Source organism: Oncorhynchus nerka, linkage group LG4, assembly GCF_034236695.1.
Source record: "Oncorhynchus nerka isolate Pitt River linkage group LG4, Oner_Uvic_2.0, whole genome shotgun sequence".
In the NCBI taxonomy this organism is placed as follows: Eukaryota; Metazoa; Chordata; class Actinopteri; order Salmoniformes; family Salmonidae; genus Oncorhynchus; species Oncorhynchus nerka.
Genome location: NC_088399.1, coordinates 34,688,240 through 34,707,122, shown reverse-complemented (window position 1 = coordinate 34,707,122; position 18,883 = coordinate 34,688,240). Strand labels below are relative to the sequence as shown.

The window sequence follows — 18,883 nt, the reverse complement described above, 5'->3', positions numbered from 1 at the left end:
TGAATAGCTTTTTTTGCTCCATGAAGTAATCCAACAATGTGTACGCTGCTATTTCAAGTTTTCTCTCTTTGATCGAGACAAGTGTCTGTCATCATGACATGCAGCACTTTGGGGTGGAAAAAATATTGGAATTGGGCTGCTTGTGTAAACACAGCTATAGTCTTTTATCTGGCTTCGGTATACTGGCAATGGTGTTTGGCATGGTGTGCTGGTGTGCTGGACTCTGCGGTGTAGGGTGTAGGATGTGGTGTAGGGCTTCTAGACCGTAGCCCATTCCTGCAGTCAAATGGCCTAGTGGCCTCATGGGTGGAATGAGTGGAATAGTATTTTATAATTAATAAAATAAAAACATTTTAAACAGCCAAAAATCCAGTGTTTCTATGTCAAGCTGTTTTTGTTATATTTCAGTCTTCTGTGACGTATATAAAGTGTAATATTGGGATGAAAACTATTTTGTTAATACATTTCAGCTATACATCTGACATGGTACATGTGTCTTGTTTTTTTAAGACTACTGTTGTAGTCTTGATTTTATACGTTTCAATGTCCCTTGCTGGTTTTGTCCCATAATCTTGTTGTGCTCCATAACCGCGAGGTGTCCACTCCCTCATACTCGTATAGCCAAAATTCCACTACTTTGGGGTATTTTTCAGCAGGGCCTTTGGAAGGACTCCATGTAACCTGAGTTTAACAAAGAGAAAAGGTTAAAAGACTTTTACTTCACTTTTATTTAACCAGGTAGGTCAGTTGAGAACAAGTTCTCATTTACAACTGCGACCTGGCCAAGATAAAGCAAAGCAGTGCGACACAAACAACAACACAGAGTTACACATGAAATGAACAAACGTACAGTCAATAGCACAATAGAAAGGTCTATATACAGTGCGTGCAAATGAAGTAAGATTAGGGAGGTAAGGCAATACATAGGCCGTAGTGGCGAAATAATTATGCCATGTTTATGCCATGCTTGGTTCACTATGAGCAGCCGAATACACAGGAAGTCGAAAAGTATCAATTCTACCAGTGAAATTAAAATGAGCTCGCTCTAGACTGTGGTTTCGATCATTTTTATGTTTATGACAAAAACGTAATGTTGTTAATATAGTAACTACTATATGCTGTGGCAAAGCCAGGGTGAAATCCCTTTAAGACCCACAACATCGGCTCTGACCTAGGATATTGGCTCATGTGTGTGGGGGGGTTTCTTAAACTAGTTTGATTTGAATGATTATTATAAGTGACAAGAAATAATTAGATGGAATTATCCCTGGGCTCTGAGTCTTTGTATGGCTCAGCACGCAACCTGTTTTTTTTTACACAGATGTCATTTTTTTCTGTCTAATGAAACGTAAAAAAAACGGGTAACTTTATCTCAAATAGTCCGTCTCTGTCTCTGGAAAGGAGGCCTAATGGTTTCCAGATGACCAGTAGAGTATTTATGAAAGGAGAGAGGCCAGTGATAGGATGTAATGTTCCATTGTGCATAAATTATCTAACCGGGCCAGGCTTGTGTGGCTTGGCTGGGGAGGATCTGTGGGTGTGGTGGGATATGTGGCATGTGTGTATGTGTATGTGTATGCGTGCGTGTGTGTGGAGGTTTAACAGGTTGATACTAGCTGCCATTTCAGGATCTTTACCTGTTCATCTAAAACTAGGCTTCCATCTGTTGGCCATAAGACCACTTTTGTCTTCCCTACACCAAGGTCATATGGCTCTGTTAGGTACAGTATGTAAGTTAGGTATGTGAGTAACTGAGTAACTGAGTGAGTGTGGGCTATAAGTGTGAGTGTAGGCTATAAGTGTGTGTGACACAGATCCTTGCCAATAGGGCATCAGTGGAAATGTGCCTGGTTTCAGGCTAAATTGTGGATGGGGTTGATTATTGACAACTATGAAGTGGTCAGAAATACAGAGTATTCTGGTCTCTCCAAGATGAGATTCTTGAAAAGAAAAACACTGAGGGGGAAATCCACCCACTATGACGGTGCAACCATTGGAATAGTGAAATGTTGACAACAGAACAGGAGTCCTGTATTTACATTGTCCGTTCCCTAATACACTCTAAGATGACCCAACACAGTTCATATAAAATACAACATACTCTGTGATATTCCAGAAGGATAACATTAACCATTCATTTGCTGATTCATATCCAAGCTAATAGAAGTGGACACGTGTGCAGCATGCCAAATTACATGTCGTTACGCTGTATCAACAGAGCTCTGGTGCAGAATTCAGATGTTCCATACATACTTTCTTCTTTTATTTGAGCTTTGACAATGGGAAAGGCAAGGGAATCATAATGCACAGCTGTTCTACATCGATCTACCCATGTGCAGTTTGATTTGTTAGGGAGAAGCGTAATGGGCTAAAAATAGAGCTGTTAATTTACCCAAGACCTCTGGTAGAGAGAATATCTTTGTTTCTGACAAACAAATGCATGTGAGACATTTGGGGGACTCAGTTGTGGCAAATAGATAAGTTTCCCTCTCTTTTGGATTATTGATATACTTCACACTGGCGGTCTAAGTTTCAGCGCCAAGAAACACCAAGTGGAACAGTAACTGTGAGAACTGTTTCTGGGGAGGAATACATCAAAAATGACTGAAAGACTTCCAAAATGTCCACCCCATGTGTTTATTATTACCCCTTCTACATATTTCCAGAATCAGACCTCCTCCGACAATAGTCCCACATCAGTAGCTCCAGCAGAATACTCTTGATTGATTTACAAGTTGCTGTGACAAGGCCAAAAATAACCCTTGACATTCTCTCTCCCTCTCTCATTTTCTCTCACACTTGTTTTTTCTCTCTCTTCTCTCCTCTCCTCACACTCACATACAAACTTGCACAAAACTGCTTGACACACAAATACTGTAAAAGAAAAAAAAGAGTGTGAGTAGCCCCCATGCAAATTCTCTCCATTACAATGCAGTTAGTTAGGTGCAGTTAGTTAGGTTGAGTATTATGCAGGTGGTAGTGCATGTTTTTGGCTTTATGTACTTTAATTATTGTTTAGAGAAGGATGAACATCTCCACTCACCACCTGCTGGACAAAAACTGGTTGAGTCAACATTGTTTCCACGTCATAAAAATAAAATGATGTGATGACGATGAATCAATGTGGAAAACTGATTGGATTTGCAAAATATCATCAAAGTAGGGGAATATTTTTTCACCCAACTTTTCACCTAAATCAATGACGTGACATTTATTTTCTGATTTCACGTTGAATTCAACCAAATGTAAATCAAAACTAGACATTGAAATGACGTCTGAGCCCAGTGTGCAGATGTTCTCTTTCTCTCTCAGCAGGCTGATCCCTCTGAACCACCTGAGACGCTACTCTACTGATTGGCTAATTCTCCTCAGGAAATGGAAAACAGATGCTACTGTTTCTATATTGAATTTTTAGGTGAGGTAGAGTATCTCCCATCATTTTGGGACGTGTTCAAGAGCGATATTATATTGGAACTGAATCTGGTCCATGGGGTCCACTGAATGTACGTACGTTTTATCTCTGGGGTTCATTGAAATGTTTCTGTTTGGCTTATATTCTGAGTGTTGTTTTAGAGAGAGTGAGAAAGAGAGAAAAAGAGAGAAAGCGGGAGGAAGTTTGAGGTCTATTCCATGAGACTCCTGAAACTGACCCTGAGCCTGTCTCCCTCTGCGTGCCTCATCATGTGTCTCATGAATGGACTGAGCAAGTGCCAGCCAGCCCTACTCCCTCCTTATCTGTTGTGCCTGAAATGGGTCGTTGCGTTTTAATTGCTGCCACCAATGCAACCCCAGAAACCAGGCTGACCACACAAATCATAATTTCCTGTTTATTAGTTTGGACATATTTTATCATGGCTTTAAACATGATGAGCTCACCTACTCAACAATGGAGAGTCTTCCAATTGCAAAAATATTATTTAAAGATTTTTTTAAATCACAAGCTGTCCAGATTTGGAAGAAGGCTGTGTTAAATTTCCTTTAGACAAAGTAAATAAAGGCTTACTCTTCCATTTGGGTTCCAGTGGTCACTTGACTTGACCCAATTATTTAAGTGGACTAGTGGAAAAAATAAATGTTGGAATGTGTTATTTGTGGGGGGAAAGGGCTCATATAACAAGGGTAGTAGGAGCACTTCACTGCATTCAACCTCCAAGCTCAGACAGAGCCAAGAAATGTCTTTGATCCCACCAAATCTTGACAAGAAAAGCATCTGTGTTTTTCTTCAAATATAATGGTACATACTGTTTGCCAAGGCTACCTCGGTGAACGCTAGGCGTCACCTACTAGTTGGCATGTTGTTGTTGTCATTGAATAGAACAACACGCGTTGAGCCAAAAGCAGACACTGCCAGGCGTTGTTGAGGTGTTGAAACTGAAATAACTGATCTAAGCTTGGTCTCACTGTCAGCTGGTTTTGATAAAGAAAGGGTCACGTAAATATGTTTGTCATGCATTTAGAATTCACAGGGTGTGTTAGGAAGCAATACTACAGGCTGCAAGGGAAGGATCTATGGCGTTAATCAAGTTCATTATCAAGTGATTCCACTTCACACCACCAAGGCTGCGGCCCCAAGAGGAAGAGTGGGGATTCTCATTGACAAACCCCTTCTGTCATACACACTCATTCAGTGCTGCTACCCCTGTTGACTTGGACATACTGTATTGATATGGTTCAGCCGGATTGTAAACATTGAGAGGCACATGCACGCGCACACACACACACACATCAGATCATCAATTACACATACAAAAAAGTATGGTAAGGGACTGATTGAAATTTACAGAATGGTTACCTGGAGGAAAATGGGGGAGGGTCATGCTTTTTCAATTTCAGTCAAGGGGATTTTTAAAATCTAGGCCAGAGCAGGGTCATGTCATTTGTAATTGATGAAAGTTCAATATTTCTTAGTGTTTTAGAGTTAGTTGCTTATTAGGCTATATATTGATGTGTGCCCAATGCCGCCACTCATGTCTGATCTTCCACTGGGCGCACAATATCAAGTGTGCCTATAGGCTATTTAGTGTGGTCTCAATCGAAAGATCCATATCCTATAGGCTATAGGCTACGAAGTACATGCTTGGAGAAGCACAGAGCAAAGTTATATTTCTAAGATAGCTGCTGGGATGGTGTAAATACACACTGCATTGGATATTCCAGTCCTAAGCCTCTGCCTGCTCTGCTCTTGATGATCAAAAACTTTGTGTGTTGCCTAACCAATGGCTGTGCTGTGTAGGTCTAAGGTGGCAGTTCAGGAGAAGAGTCAAAGACTGCTTCCAAAAATAATTATTGATAGAAATGCACCATCTTGCACTCAGACTTGCCTATAGCCTATGTTCTGTTCAGTTTGAGAAGGAGAGCTCGAAGATGAGAAGGAGAACCGAAGGACAACAGAGTTATTGACCTCACAATAAGCCTGATTCGAGTAACTTACATTGTGGTGCTGAAACTTGAAGCAGCACAATCAATCAGAAATTAACAGGTCATGGTGCTGAAAGTAGGCAAAGTAGGCACTGATTTGGCATTGGAGAAATATGATAAGATGAACACATAGGCCTCTCTCTCTGTCCATTCTAAAACTGTCATTTTGGTAATTTGTGTGGTATTAAAATAGTTATTAGGTAGAATTGCATGAAATGTTTATAAAAGGCCATTTTTTCCCGGACCTGCAAATATGGTGAAAGATTTATACAATGCTTTTACTATAAAGAAAATCTTTCCACCCTACTCTTGTCTACAGTAGTCTGCAAACCCACAACCTTCTGGTCCACAGCCCTGAATGCTATCAAAATTACTGTATTGCCATGTAATGCTTACAGGATGAATAACAGTTTCTAAAACTGCATATTGAAGGATCTGGTCTGTCCAAGACATGAGGGTAAAGGGTAGACATGTTCTCTGTTATCCACTTTGTTTAAATTATTATTTGGGGTATAGGGGAAGATCACTTGTTTTTTTAAGCATTCAGGGAGGGTTTAGGCAAAATATATTTTGCTGAAGGGAGGGCCATCCATTTTCATTTCAGAGAGGTCTGATTTTCTCCATGTAACCCTTATTATAAATAAATGTTCACTCCCTAAGATTTAGGCGGCCAAGGCTGTGGGGGGGGGGGGGGGGGTGTAGGGAGTAAGGTTTGTGTGTGTGGCTTATGACAAGGGTGTGTGGCTTATTCCAGTCCACCTCTGTTTTCTTTTGTCTGTCTGAATCAATCGTTGCATATTTCTCTATTGACATCAGGGGTGTGTGGAAATAAAGTGCCTTAGCTTTGTATCACCAATGTTTGTCTTGGAAATGAGAAAGCAGCAACCTTTTTTTTGGGACCCCCAACATTACTAGGGAAAGAAACAGTACTTTTCGACTGATGTCCCAAAAGTTGGATTTGTTTGGCGAGGCCTGTCTATTAGAAGTGTGGCCAAGGCATACGATCGCAGACAGATGTTTTGGAGCCTCACAGGGCTCGCGAGATGGGAACACTCACAGTTGACTCACAACAGCAACCAGGAACTAAAGTTTTTTGTAAAGCATTATTATTATTTATTTATTTATTTTTGTAAACAAAGACTGTATCATCACCAGGAATTGAGCTGAAAATCTGTTCAAATATATTCTGACAAAATAAGAAATGTGATAATGTCTAAATGTGATATGAAATAATGTCTCAAGATATGAAATGGTTGTTATTTTCAAATGCAACCTATTTTTGGGCTTAGATGTAGTCAACTTGCAGTGTACAAATTATAATAATTATGATCTGTAAGGAAATTGAGAGGGATGATTGTCAAATATGACATGAAAATCTACAGTAGAGACATGGAACCAAGTGCACTGAGTCACTGTAGAGATGGAGTAATGTGTTTAGAATAACATATTTCCACAGGGGGAAGGATTTGCCCTTGGTTCTGTCATGGTGTTGGGAGATCACATCAAGATGTATGACTTACAATACAGAAGGCTAAAGTGAGATGTGAATTTAGAAATGTATTATCATTCTGCCATGCATCAAATATACCTTAGAGCTGATGGGTGGGAAAAAAATGCTTTTCTCAATCTCTTCACTGTTCTTTCCGGGGTTCAAGCATTTCAAACAGGGCCCCTATAATGACTTCTTCACAGCCCAGCACCTTTGCGGTGTGTATGAATTCAGTGTCTCAGCACATTACAAGGGACCTTTGCTCTCAACAGCAAAACCACCGCTCGTTGCCAAAGCAGTGCCAACGGCCACGGGAGACTGGAATAGCCCACTGCATTCAACCTCGCTCTCACATTCCTGAGACCCACCATGACGTTCCGTCCCTCAGGCCCACTGGCGTGAAACCCACAGCACTGTGGCAGAGTTATGTCCCATGGCCGTACCATTAGAATTGAGACTTATTCAGACCTTTATGGGGGGCTGTGAGTAAACAAACACCCCATGTGTTTCCTCCACCCCCCTGTTCCTCCTCCTTGCCCACTACTGTATATTTGGGGCATTTAAGGTAGGCCCCAAAGCAGTGGCATAGGGGCGTGAAGATGGCAACAGGGTGTAAGGTTGGCTGGCAAGTGTTGATTCGTGGACTGGAAATTCACCAGGGCACTAGTTGAGGCTTAGCCTAGCAGCTGGGATGCTGGGCTAGAGAGGGCGCTCATGGGACTTGGCTGAAAGAGTGTCCTCTTGGTGGAAATACAGTACATCCTCTTCAGGATGATGTTCATCCTTATCAGTTGTGCCCTTTTGACGGGCTCTCATCAGTCAAGAACATAATGTTTTATGGAAACGTACACCTGATTACATAAATGCTGATGATACTGTTATTTACTGTTGTGCCTCATCTCTTACAAAAGCTTTCCAGCACATGCAAACTGCTTTTTATACTGTTCAACATACCTTGTGTCAATTGAAGCTTATCCTCAATACTGACAAAACTAAACTAATGGTGTTTTCTAATGCAAGAAATAGACCTCTGAACCTTTCACCTATTACTACCTGTCAGGGCAAGGAGATTGAGGTTGTAACCTCATGTAAATATCTTGGAATTTTAATTGATGACGGCCTCTCTTTTAAATTGCATATTCAACAACTTACACAAAAATTGAAGCTGAAATTGGGATTTTATTTTAGGAATAAGGCCTGTTTTTCTTTTGAAGCCAGAAGGAGGCTGGTGTCAGCTACATTTATGCCTTTACTAGACTATGGGGATATTTTATATATGAATGCTTCCGCTCAGTGTTTGAGATCAATTGACACTCTTTACCATGGCACTTTGACATTTATTTTAAACTGAAAAACCCTTACGCACCACTGCACTTTGTATACCAGGGTTGGCTGGCCTTCTCTAGTCACTCGTAGACTCAGTCACTGGTATACTTTTATTTACAAAGCCTTTTTATTTGTGCATTTTTATTGTTCAGAAATGTGGTGGGTACTCTCTTCGTTCGCTGGACTTTATCCTGCTAACTGTTCCAAATGTCCGAACTGAATTTGGTAAAAGGGCTTTTATGTACTCTGCGCCATCGTCTTGGAACACCTTACAAAATACTTTTAAACTGGAAGAACTTGTCCCGATTGGTGTTTTTAAATCACTGATGAAGGATTTTGAGGCTGATTCCCTGACCTATCAATGTTTTTAATTTGCTGTTTTATACTCTTGTGAATTCAATGGTTTTTACTAGATTACTTGTAGTTTTTCATGTTGTCTGTCTGTAATTTCTTTGCAATGACTTGGTGCTGCCTATCTTGGCCAGCGCGCTCTTGAAAAATAGATTTTAATCTCAATGAGCCCTTCCTGGTTAAATAAAGGTTAAATAAATAAAAAATGTGTTGAGAAACAAAGCCACACACACAAAATAAAGTGTTTTGTGGAAGACTGGACATTGTAGACATTTAAGTCCATATATTCACTAGGCTTACAGCCCATTTGCTGATGGTGTGAATATGTTTTGGTAACACTTTAAACTATGGTCTAGTAATATTATGAATAAAGCACATTGTATTATTGATTCATTTATACATTTGTATTATACATGAAAACTATACAAATAGCATTTTTTTTTGTAACTAACCACAAATAATAATATAATAAAATATGTAGCATATAGCAGACGGGTGGTCCCGGGAATTGATGTAACATCTGCTTCCAACTCACACCCTCAAACACGTAGATCCCCTGAACGCAGCTCACTTTCCAACCCACTTTCCAGCTCACACTCTCAAACACATAGATCCCCTGAATGCAGCTCACGTTCCAGATCCCAATCACCTGCATTTAAATCACCTGTTCACACACCTGTATGTCATTATCACACAATATTTAGTTCAGTTCTTTGTACCCCATCACTGTGAGGTATTGTTTGTTTTGTGACACATGTCTGTCAGAGTTCAGTTTTCCCTGTGATTGACTCCTCCCGTGTATGATAGTTTTTGCCTGCCTCACTAACAACGACTTTTTGCCTATTCCTTACCTGTACTTTAGCCTATCGGATTTCCTGTTATCTACCCATTGCCTGATCTCCCGGACTACGTTACTAGCCTTTCCCCTGCCTGTACTGTTTCCCTTTTGGACCCCCACCTTCTGCCTGCCCCTGGTCCCAGCTACCTGCCTCCTCCTGTGTATGACCTTCTGCCTGCCCCTGGTCCCAGCTACCTGCCTCCTTCTGTGTATGACCTTCTGCCTGCCCCTGGTCCCAGCTACCTGCCTCCTTCTGTGTATGACCTTCTGCCTGCCCCTGGTCCCAGCTACCTGCCTCCTCCTGTGTATGACCTTCTGCCTGCCCCTGGTCCCAGCTACCTGCCTCCTCCTGTGTATGACCTTGTGCCTGCCCCTGGTCCCAGCTACCTGCCTCCTGTGTATGACCTTCTGCCTGCCCCTGGTCCCAGCTACCTGCCTCCCTGTGTATGACCTTCTGCCTGCCCCTGGTCCCAGCTACCCTGTGTATGACCTTCTGCCTGCCCCTGGTCCCAGCTACCTGCCTCCTCCTGTGTATGACCTTCTGCCTGCCCCTGGTGGCCTCCTCCTGTGTATGACCTTCTGCCTGCCCCTGGTCCCAGCTACCTGCCTCCCTGTGTATGACCTTCTGCCTGCCCCTGGTCCCAGCTACCTGCCTCCTGTGTATGACCTTCTGCCTGCCCCTGGTCCCAGCTACCTGCCTCCTTCTGTGTATGACCTTCTGCCTGCCCCTGGTCCCAGCTACCTGCCTCCTCCTGTGTATGACCTTCTGCCTGCCCCTGGTCCCAGCTACCTGCCTCCTCCTGTGTATGACCTTCTGCCTGCCCCTGGTCCCAGCTACCTGCCTCCTCCTGTGTATGACCTTCTGCCTGCCCCTGGTCCCAGCTACCTGCCTCCTGTGTATGACCTTCTGCCTGCCCCTGGTCCCAGCTACCTGCCTCCTTCTGTGTATGACCTTCTGCCTGCCCCTGGTCCCAGCTACCTGCCTCCTTCTGTGTATGACCTTCTGCCTGCCCTTGGTCCCAGCTACCTGCCTCCTCCTGTGTATGACCTTCTGCCTGCCCCTGGTCCCAGCTACCTGCCTCCTCCTGTGTATGACCTTCTGCCTGCCCCTGGTCCCAGCTACCTGCCTCCTCCTGTGTTTGACCTTCTGCCTGCCCCTGGTCCCAGCTACCTGCCTCCTGTGTATGACCTTCTGCCTGCCCCTGGTCCCAGCTACCTGCCTCCTTCTGTGTATGACCTTCTGCCTGCCCCTGGTCCCAGCTACCTGCCTCCTTCTGTGTATGACCTTCTGCCTGCCCCTGGTCCCAGCTACCTGCCTCCTCCTGTGTGCCCCTGGTCCCAGACCTGCCTCCTGTGTATGACCTTCTGCCTGCCCCTGGTCCCAGCTACCTGCCTCCTTCTGCCCCTGGTCCCAGCTACCTGCCTCCTTCTGTGTATGACCTTCTGCCTGCCCCTGGTCCCAGCTACCTGCCTCCTCCTGTGTATGACCTTCTGCCTGCCCCTGGTCCCAGCTACCTGCCTCCTTCTGTGTATGACCTTCTGCCTGCCCCTGGTCCCAGCTACCTGCCTCCTCCTGTGTATGACCTTCTGCCTGCCCCTGGTCCCAGCTACCTGCCTCCTTCTGTGTATGACCTTCTGCCTGCCCCTGGTCCCAGCTACCTGCCTCCTCCTGTGTATGACCTTCTACCTGCCCCTGGTCCCAGCTACCTGCCTCCTCCTGTGTATGACCTTCTGCCTGCCCCTGGTCCCAGCTACCTGCCTCCTCCTGTGTATGACCTTCTGCCTGCCCCTGGTCCCAGCTACCTGCCTCCTCCTGTGTATGACCTTCTGCCTGCCCCTGGTCCCAGCTACCTGCCTCCTGTGTATGACCTTCTGCCTGCCCCTGGTCCCAGCTACCTGCCTCCTTCTGTGTATGACCTTCTGCCTGCCCCTGGTCCCAGCTACCTGCCTCCTTCTGTGTATGACCTTCTGCCTGCCCCTGGTCCCAGCTACCTGCCTCCTCCTGTGTATGACCTTCTGCCTGCCCCTGGTCCCAGCTACCTGCCTCCTCCTGTGTATGACCTTCTACCTGCCCCTGGTCCCAGCTACCTGCCTCCTCCTGTGTTTGACCTTCTGCCTGCCCCTGGTCCCAGCTACCTGCCTCCTCCTGTGTATGACCTTCTGCCTGCCCCTGGTCCCAGCTACCTGCCTCCTCCTGTGTATGACCTTCTGCCTGCCCCTGGTCCCAGCTACCTGCCTCCTTCTGTGTATGACTTTCTACCTGCCCCTGGTCCCAGCTACCTGCCTCCTTCTGTGTATGACCTTCTGCCTGCCCCTGGTCCCAGCTACCTGCCTCCTTCTGTGTATGACTTTCTACCTGCCCCTGGTCTCAGCTACCTGCCTCCTCCTGTGTATGACCTTCTGCCTGCCCCTGGTCCCAGCTACCTGCCTCCTCCTGTGGTCCTCTGTAATAAACACCTGCTGCGCCCTGAAACTAGCTCTCTGTCTCCCCTCGTGTTCATTACAATTGAACCCACTATCCTTGTGTTGCAAGTGCCATGCTCTACCAACTGAGCTACAAATGCAAAATGCTGGGATAAAACAAAACATTTGCAGGAGCAAAATCTGATTTTCAACATAACCTTTAGCTGTTTTCCTTTTCGATTTGGCAGTATTCTGAAGAACGATATGAAGCTCGTTGGAATTTGGACAAATCAATATATATACACTGAGTGTACAAAACATTGACACCTTCCTAATATTGACTTGCACACAGAACAGCCTCAATTCATCAGGGCATGGACTCTGCAAGGTGTCCAAAGCATCCTACATGGATGCAGGCCCATGTTGACTCCAATGCTTCCCAAAGTTGTTTCAAGTTGGCTGGATGCTCTTTGGGTAGTGGACCATTCTTGATACTCACGGGAAACTGTTGAGCATGAAAAACCCAGCAGTGTTGCAGTTCTTGACACAAACAGGTGCCCCTGCCATCTGTTACCATACCCCGTTCAAAGGCACTTAAATATTTTGTCTTGTCCATTCATCCTCTGAATGGCACACATACACTATCCATGTCACAAGGCTTACAAATCCTTATTTAACCTGATTAAAGTGGGTGTAAAAAGTGACATCAAATATGGATAATAGCTTTCACCTGGTTAATCTACGCCATGGAAAGAACAGGTGTCCTTCATGTTTTGTACACTCAGTGTAAGTGATAATGTACAGCTGTTACATTTTAAGAGTAAATGTATTTACCCAGTGCCATGTATCTTTTGGAAGTGAAAGCATGGGTACTACAAGTGCAGTACAGACCAGCCTTGTCTTGTAAGCAGGAATTGCTGCTGAAGTCTTTCCGAAGGTCAGAGTCAGACAGTGATTGCTGAGTGGTTGTATCATCACATCGTCTGGGGCTTTTTTTCAGGTGTGGCTTTGGCTTGGCAGGATGTTACATCATAGGATGAGTCATGCCTGTGTGTTTCTAGCCGTCTGGCTTATCAAGTATGCAGTGAATTTCCTTTGGAACCCCCTGTTCCTCAAGCATCTCAAACACCAGCTGGGAGTGTCGTCTTGTGTCACTGTCAGCATCTATTCTCAGTGACTGTCTGTTTCCATTGAACACTGATTGACCTGAACTGTTCTGTAGATACAATCAGAGCTCTTAGCACTGCAAAAGGCCTGCCACTCAATGCACTGAAGTGCTTGTACTTCACATGTGTTATCCATTCCCCTTCTGGTACAGCAAGAAAGTGGTTGGGGGGATGATACCTAAAATATCTAAATAGAACGTACACAAAGTGCAAAGATGATTTAACACTATTTTGAAAGATTGTATATGAGTGAGTATGTGTGCTTATGTGTGAGAGAGAGTATGCAAGAATAGAGAGTGAATGAGAGGGGCTCTGTAGGGATTCAACTAATTATCTAATTTGCAGGTTATTCCGGGGACTTGATCTAGCATTTGCTGTGCAATTGGGTGTCCTGAAATCGATTCCCAATGCACCGCTGACTGCAGCCTGTGGGACTGGGGAATCTAGGGTTATCTGGATGTCACTTCTGCACAAGGGTATGGTCTTACATAACTGCTAAGCCAAGTATCCCCTGAGTACACACTCTAGCAAAGATGAGAAAATAGGAATTGTGCCATTCTAAAAACATCTGCTTCCCACTCCACACCCTTTATAGACATCCATTTGTTGCTGCAATTAACTAAGCCGCCGATAACACCCACGGAGTACCTTCGGAAGTGGTTTGAAGGAGATGTGGCTGAGAGTTTATTTGAGAGGTGATTCCCGGTGCCTGATTCACAGTGGCCCCTGCTTCCTCTCCAAACAGGGTAAATCTATGGCATGCTGATCAGGCTGGCTAATCATGAGTTAGCAAGCCACCAGACAGGCTGAAACTAAAATGATCTATAGTCATTCAGACACAAGTCGCCTGCGTTATTTTTGGCAACCCACAGGAAGTTTGTCAGCAGTCGGATGACTGAAATTGGTAAGACAAAAAGGGGGTTAAAGGATCCTTTCTGTCCGGATGATCCCCATAAACAATAACACTCTTTGATACATCCTCCCTCTCTTCTCTCCTTCATTTCCTAGGGGTGAGTTGGATGCAGTGTGAGAGAGAAAGCATGTAAATTAGAGGGAAGAACGGAGGAAAGCAACTGCCAATGAGGCAGTGGGTGTGAGAGACACAAAGGTCTCATTGTTACATTTGCTACAAACATTGCCAACTGGGCCCGTATGGGCAGGATGGACTGAGGGTTATGAAATCTGCCAATATATACGCCCTCCTGCACCAAACGTCACTTTCAGCAAGGAAAAAGGAATCATTGTTGTTAGGATTTGGATTGATATACTCAAACCAGAGGTTTGTTTTGGGGTCAGTACAGCAATAGGTCGGAGGTCAAGAAGACATACATGTCTCTGAAGCCAGTGTGATTGAATATCTGTCGTCTGAAAGCTATTCCTATAATTGAAAAAGAGAAGAGAGTAATTTGAATTGCCCGAACTACCCAATGTGAATTTCAGGTTCCCATCCAACATGATTGTTTACTCAGCTAAACATATACAATATACAGTAGGTGTTCATCTCATCTCTCCAGGTCTAGGTCTACAATTGTGTTACAATATTTGGGTTCTCCATTATGTAATATTGGACTGCAATAGCATCGAATAGCCCCGTGATATGCAACTGTTCAGGGAAGTCAGGAACCAATACACGCAGTCAGTCAGGAAAGCTAAGGCCAGCTTCTTCAGGCAGAAGTTTGCATCCTGTAGCTCCAACTCCAAAAAGTTCTGGGACACTGTGAAGTCCATGGAGAACAAGAGTACCTCCTCCCAGCTGCCCACTGCACTGAGGCTAGGTAACACGGTCTCCACCGATAAATCCACGATTATCGAAAGCTTCAATAAGCACTTCTCAACGGCTGGCCATGCCTTCCGCCTGGCTACTCCAACCTCGGCCAACAGCTCCGCCCCCCCCGCAGCTCCTCGCCCAAGCCTCTCCAGGTTCTCCTTTACCCAAATCCAGATAGCAGATGTTCTGAAAGAGCTGCAAAACCTAGACCCGTACAAATCAGCTGGGCTTGACAATCTGGACCCTCTATTTCTGAAACTATCTGCCGCCATTGTCGCAACCCCTATTACCAGCCTGTTCAACCTCTCTTTCATATCGTCTGAGATCCCCAAGGATTGGAAAGCTGCCGCAGTCATCCCCCTCTTCAAAGGGGGAGACACCCTGGACCCAAACTGCTATAGACTTATATCCATCCTGCCCTGCCTATCTAAGGTCTTCGAAAGCCAAGTCAACAAACAGGTCACTGACCATCTCGAATCCCACCGTACCTTCTCCGCTGTGCAATCTGGTTTCCGAGCCGGTCACGGGTGCACCTCAGCCACGCTCAAGGTACTAAACGATATCATAACCGCTATCGATAAAAGACAGTACTGTGCAGCCGTCTTCATCGACCTCGCCAAGGCTTTCGACTCTGTCAATCACCATATTCTTATCGGCAGACTCAGTAGCCTCGGGTTCTCGGATGACTGCCTTGCCTGGTTCACCAATTACTTTGCAGACAGAGTTCAGTGTGTCAAATCGGAGGGCATGCTGTCCGGTCCTCTGGCAGTCTCTATGGGGGTGCCACAGGGTTCAATTCTCGGGCCGACTCTTTTCTCTGTATATATCAATGATGTTGCTCTTGCTGCGGGCGATTCCCTGATCCACCTCTACGCAGACGACACCATTCTATATACTTTCGGCCCGTCATTGGACACTGTGCTATCTAACCTCCAAACGAGCTTCAATGCCATACAGCACTCCTTCCGTGGCCTCCAACTGCTCTTAAACGCGAGTAAAACCAAATGCATGCTTTTCAACCGATCGCTGCCTGCACCCGCATGCCCGACTAGCATCACCACCCTGGATGGTTCCGACCTTGAATATGTGGACATCTATAAGTACCTAGGTGTCTGGCTAGACTGCAAACTCTCCTTCCAGACTCACATCAAACATCTCCAATCGAAAATCAAATCAAGAGTCGGCTTTCTATTCCGCAACAAAGCCTCCTTCACTCACGCCGCCAAGCTTACCCTAGTAAAACTGACTATCCTACCGATCCTCGATTTCGGCGATGTCATCTACAAAATGGCTTCCAACACTCTACTCAGCAAACTGGATGCAGTCTATCATAGTGCCATCCGTTTTGTCACCAAAGCACCTTATACCACCCACCACTGCGACTTGTATGCTCTAGTCGGCTGGCCCTCGCTACATATTCGTCGCCAGACCGACTGGCTCCAGGTCATCTACAAGTCCATGCTAGGTAAAGCTCCGCCTTATCTCAGTTCACTGGTCACGATGGCAACACCCATCCGTAGCGCACGCTCCAGCAGGTGTATCTCACTGATCATCCCTAAAGCCAACAGCTCATTTGGCCGCCTTTCGTTCCAGTACTCTGCTGCCTGTGACTGGAATGAACTGCAAAAATCGCTGAAGTTGGAGACTTTTATCTCCCTCACCAACTTCAAACATCAGCTATCCGAGCAGCTAACCGATCGCTGCAGCTGTACATAGTCTATTGGTAAATAGCCCACCCATTTTCACCTACCTCATCCCCATACTGTTTTTATACTGTTTTTTTATTTTATTTATTTATTTATTTACTTTTCTGCTCTTTTGCACACCAATATCTCTACCTGTACATGACCATCTGATCTTTTATCACCCCAGTGTTAATCTGCAAAATTGTATTATTCGCCTACCTCCTCATGCCTTTTGCACACATTGTATATAGACTGCCCATTTTTTTTTTCTACTGTGTTATTGACTTGTTAATTGTTTATTCCATGTGTAACTCTGTGTTGTCTGTTCACACTGCTATGCTTTATCTTGGCCAGGTCGCAGTTGCAAATGAGAACTTGTTCTCAACTAGCCTACCTGGTTAAATAAAGGTGAAATAAAATTTTTAAAAATAAAAAATCCGCACTTCGGTCTGCACTTCGGTCTGCAGGTAGTATAACTTTTCATTACATTTCATTACATTTCATTATAGTACAACGGTTTGATTTGTCTAATCTTAGCAATTTCTTCTTAGCTAGCTACATAGCCGTCTTTGTATCAAAGATAATTGCGTAATTATCGTATTTCGTCGTCCTAACGTATCTGCCCAGCAGCTAGCCAGCTAGCTAACGCCCACCGTCTACATAGCTAGCTACATAGCCGTCTCTGTATCAAAGATAATTGTGTAGATAATTGTGTAGTCTAGAGCGATTTTCTAGGTTACCTAGCCAGCTATTGTCGTTCTTTTAACGCAACGTAACGTAATCAACACTGCTAGCTAGCTAGCCAGCTAGCCCCTGAATCAACAACGCAGCCAGCTATTTGTCGTCCTTAACGTAGGAGACACTGCTAGCTAGCTAACAGCTAGCCAACGTCTACCGATTAGAACTCAACAACCCGGTCGCATTCCGCCTCGCTCCACAGGTAGTATCACGTTTTCATTTCATTTCATTACAGTACAACGGTTTGATTTGTTTGATCGTAGCTAGCTACATAGCTAGCTACATAGCCGTCTCTGTATCAAAGATAATTGTGTAGTCTAGAGCGATTTTCTAGGTTACCTAGCCAGCTATTGTCGTTCTTTTAACGCAACGTAACGTAATCAACAACGCAGCCACTGCCAGCTAGCCTACAAAGTCAACAACGCAGCCACTGCCACCTAGCCTACTTCAGCAGTACTGTATCATTTTTAATCATTTTAGTCAATAAGATTCTTGCTACGTAAGCTCAACTTTCTGAACATTCGAGACGTGTAGTCCACTTGTCATTCCAATCTCCTTTGCATTAGCGTAGCCTCTTCTGTAGCCTGTCAACTATGTGTCTGTCTATCCCTGTTCTCTCCTCTCTGCACAGACCATACAAACGCTCCACACCGCGTGGCCGCGGCCACCTAATCTGGTGGTCCCAGCGCGCACGACCCACGTGGAGTTCCAGGTCTCCGGTAGCCTCTGGAACTGCCGATCTGCGGCCAACAAGGCAGAGTTCATCTCAGCCTATGCCTCCCTCCAGTCCCTCGACTTCTTGGCACTGACGGAAACATGGATCACCACAGATAACACTGCTACTCCTACTGCTCTCTCTTCGTCCGCCCACGTGTTCTCGCACACCCGAGAGCTTCTGGTCAGCGGGGTGGTGGCACCGGGATCCTCATCTCTCCCAAGTGGTCATTCTCTCTTTCTCCCCTTACCCATCTGTCTATCGCCTCCTTTGAATTCCATGCTGTCACAGTTACCAGCCCTTTCAAGCTTAACATCCTTATCATTTATCGCCCTCCAGGTTCCTCGGAGAGTTCATCAATGAGCTTGATGCCTTGATAAACTCCTTTCCTGAGGACGGCTCACCTCTCACAGTTCTGGGCGACTTTAACCTCCCCACGTCTACCTTTGACTCATTCCTCTCTGCCTCCTTCTTTCCACTCCTCTCCTCTTTTGACCTCTCCCTCTCACCTTCCCCCTACTCACAAGGCAGGCAATACGCTCGACCTCATCTTTACTAGATGCTGTTCTTCCACTAACCTCATTGCAACTCCCCTCCAAGTCTCCGACCACTACCTTGTATCCTTTTCCCTCTCGCTCTCATCCAACACTTCCCACACTGCCCCTACTCGGATGGTATCGCGCCGTCCCAACCTTCGCTCTCTCTCCCCCGCTACTCTCTCCTCTTCCATCCTATCATCTCTTCCCTCTGCTCAAACCTTCTCCAACCTATCTCCTGATTCTGCCTCCTCAACCCTCCTCTCCTCCCTTTCTGCATCCTTTGACTCTCTATATCCCCTATCCTCCAGGCCGGCTCGGTCCTCCCCTCCCGCTCCGTGGCTCGACGACTCATTGCGAGCTCACAGAACAGGGCTCCGGGCAGCCGAGCGGAAATGGAGGAAAACTCGCCTCCCTGCGGACCTGGCATCCTTTCACTCCCTCCTCTCT

The 18,883-nt window shown here is 45.4% G+C and overlaps 1 pseudogene; it reads left to right on the top strand.

Annotated features, from left to right (window-relative positions):
- Positions 1–14,021, top strand: part of LOC115117530 (microfibril-associated glycoprotein 4-like) — an 85,200-nt pseudogene extending 71,179 nt beyond the window's left edge.
- The last annotated feature ends 4,862 nt before the right edge of the window (positions 14,022–18,883 follow it).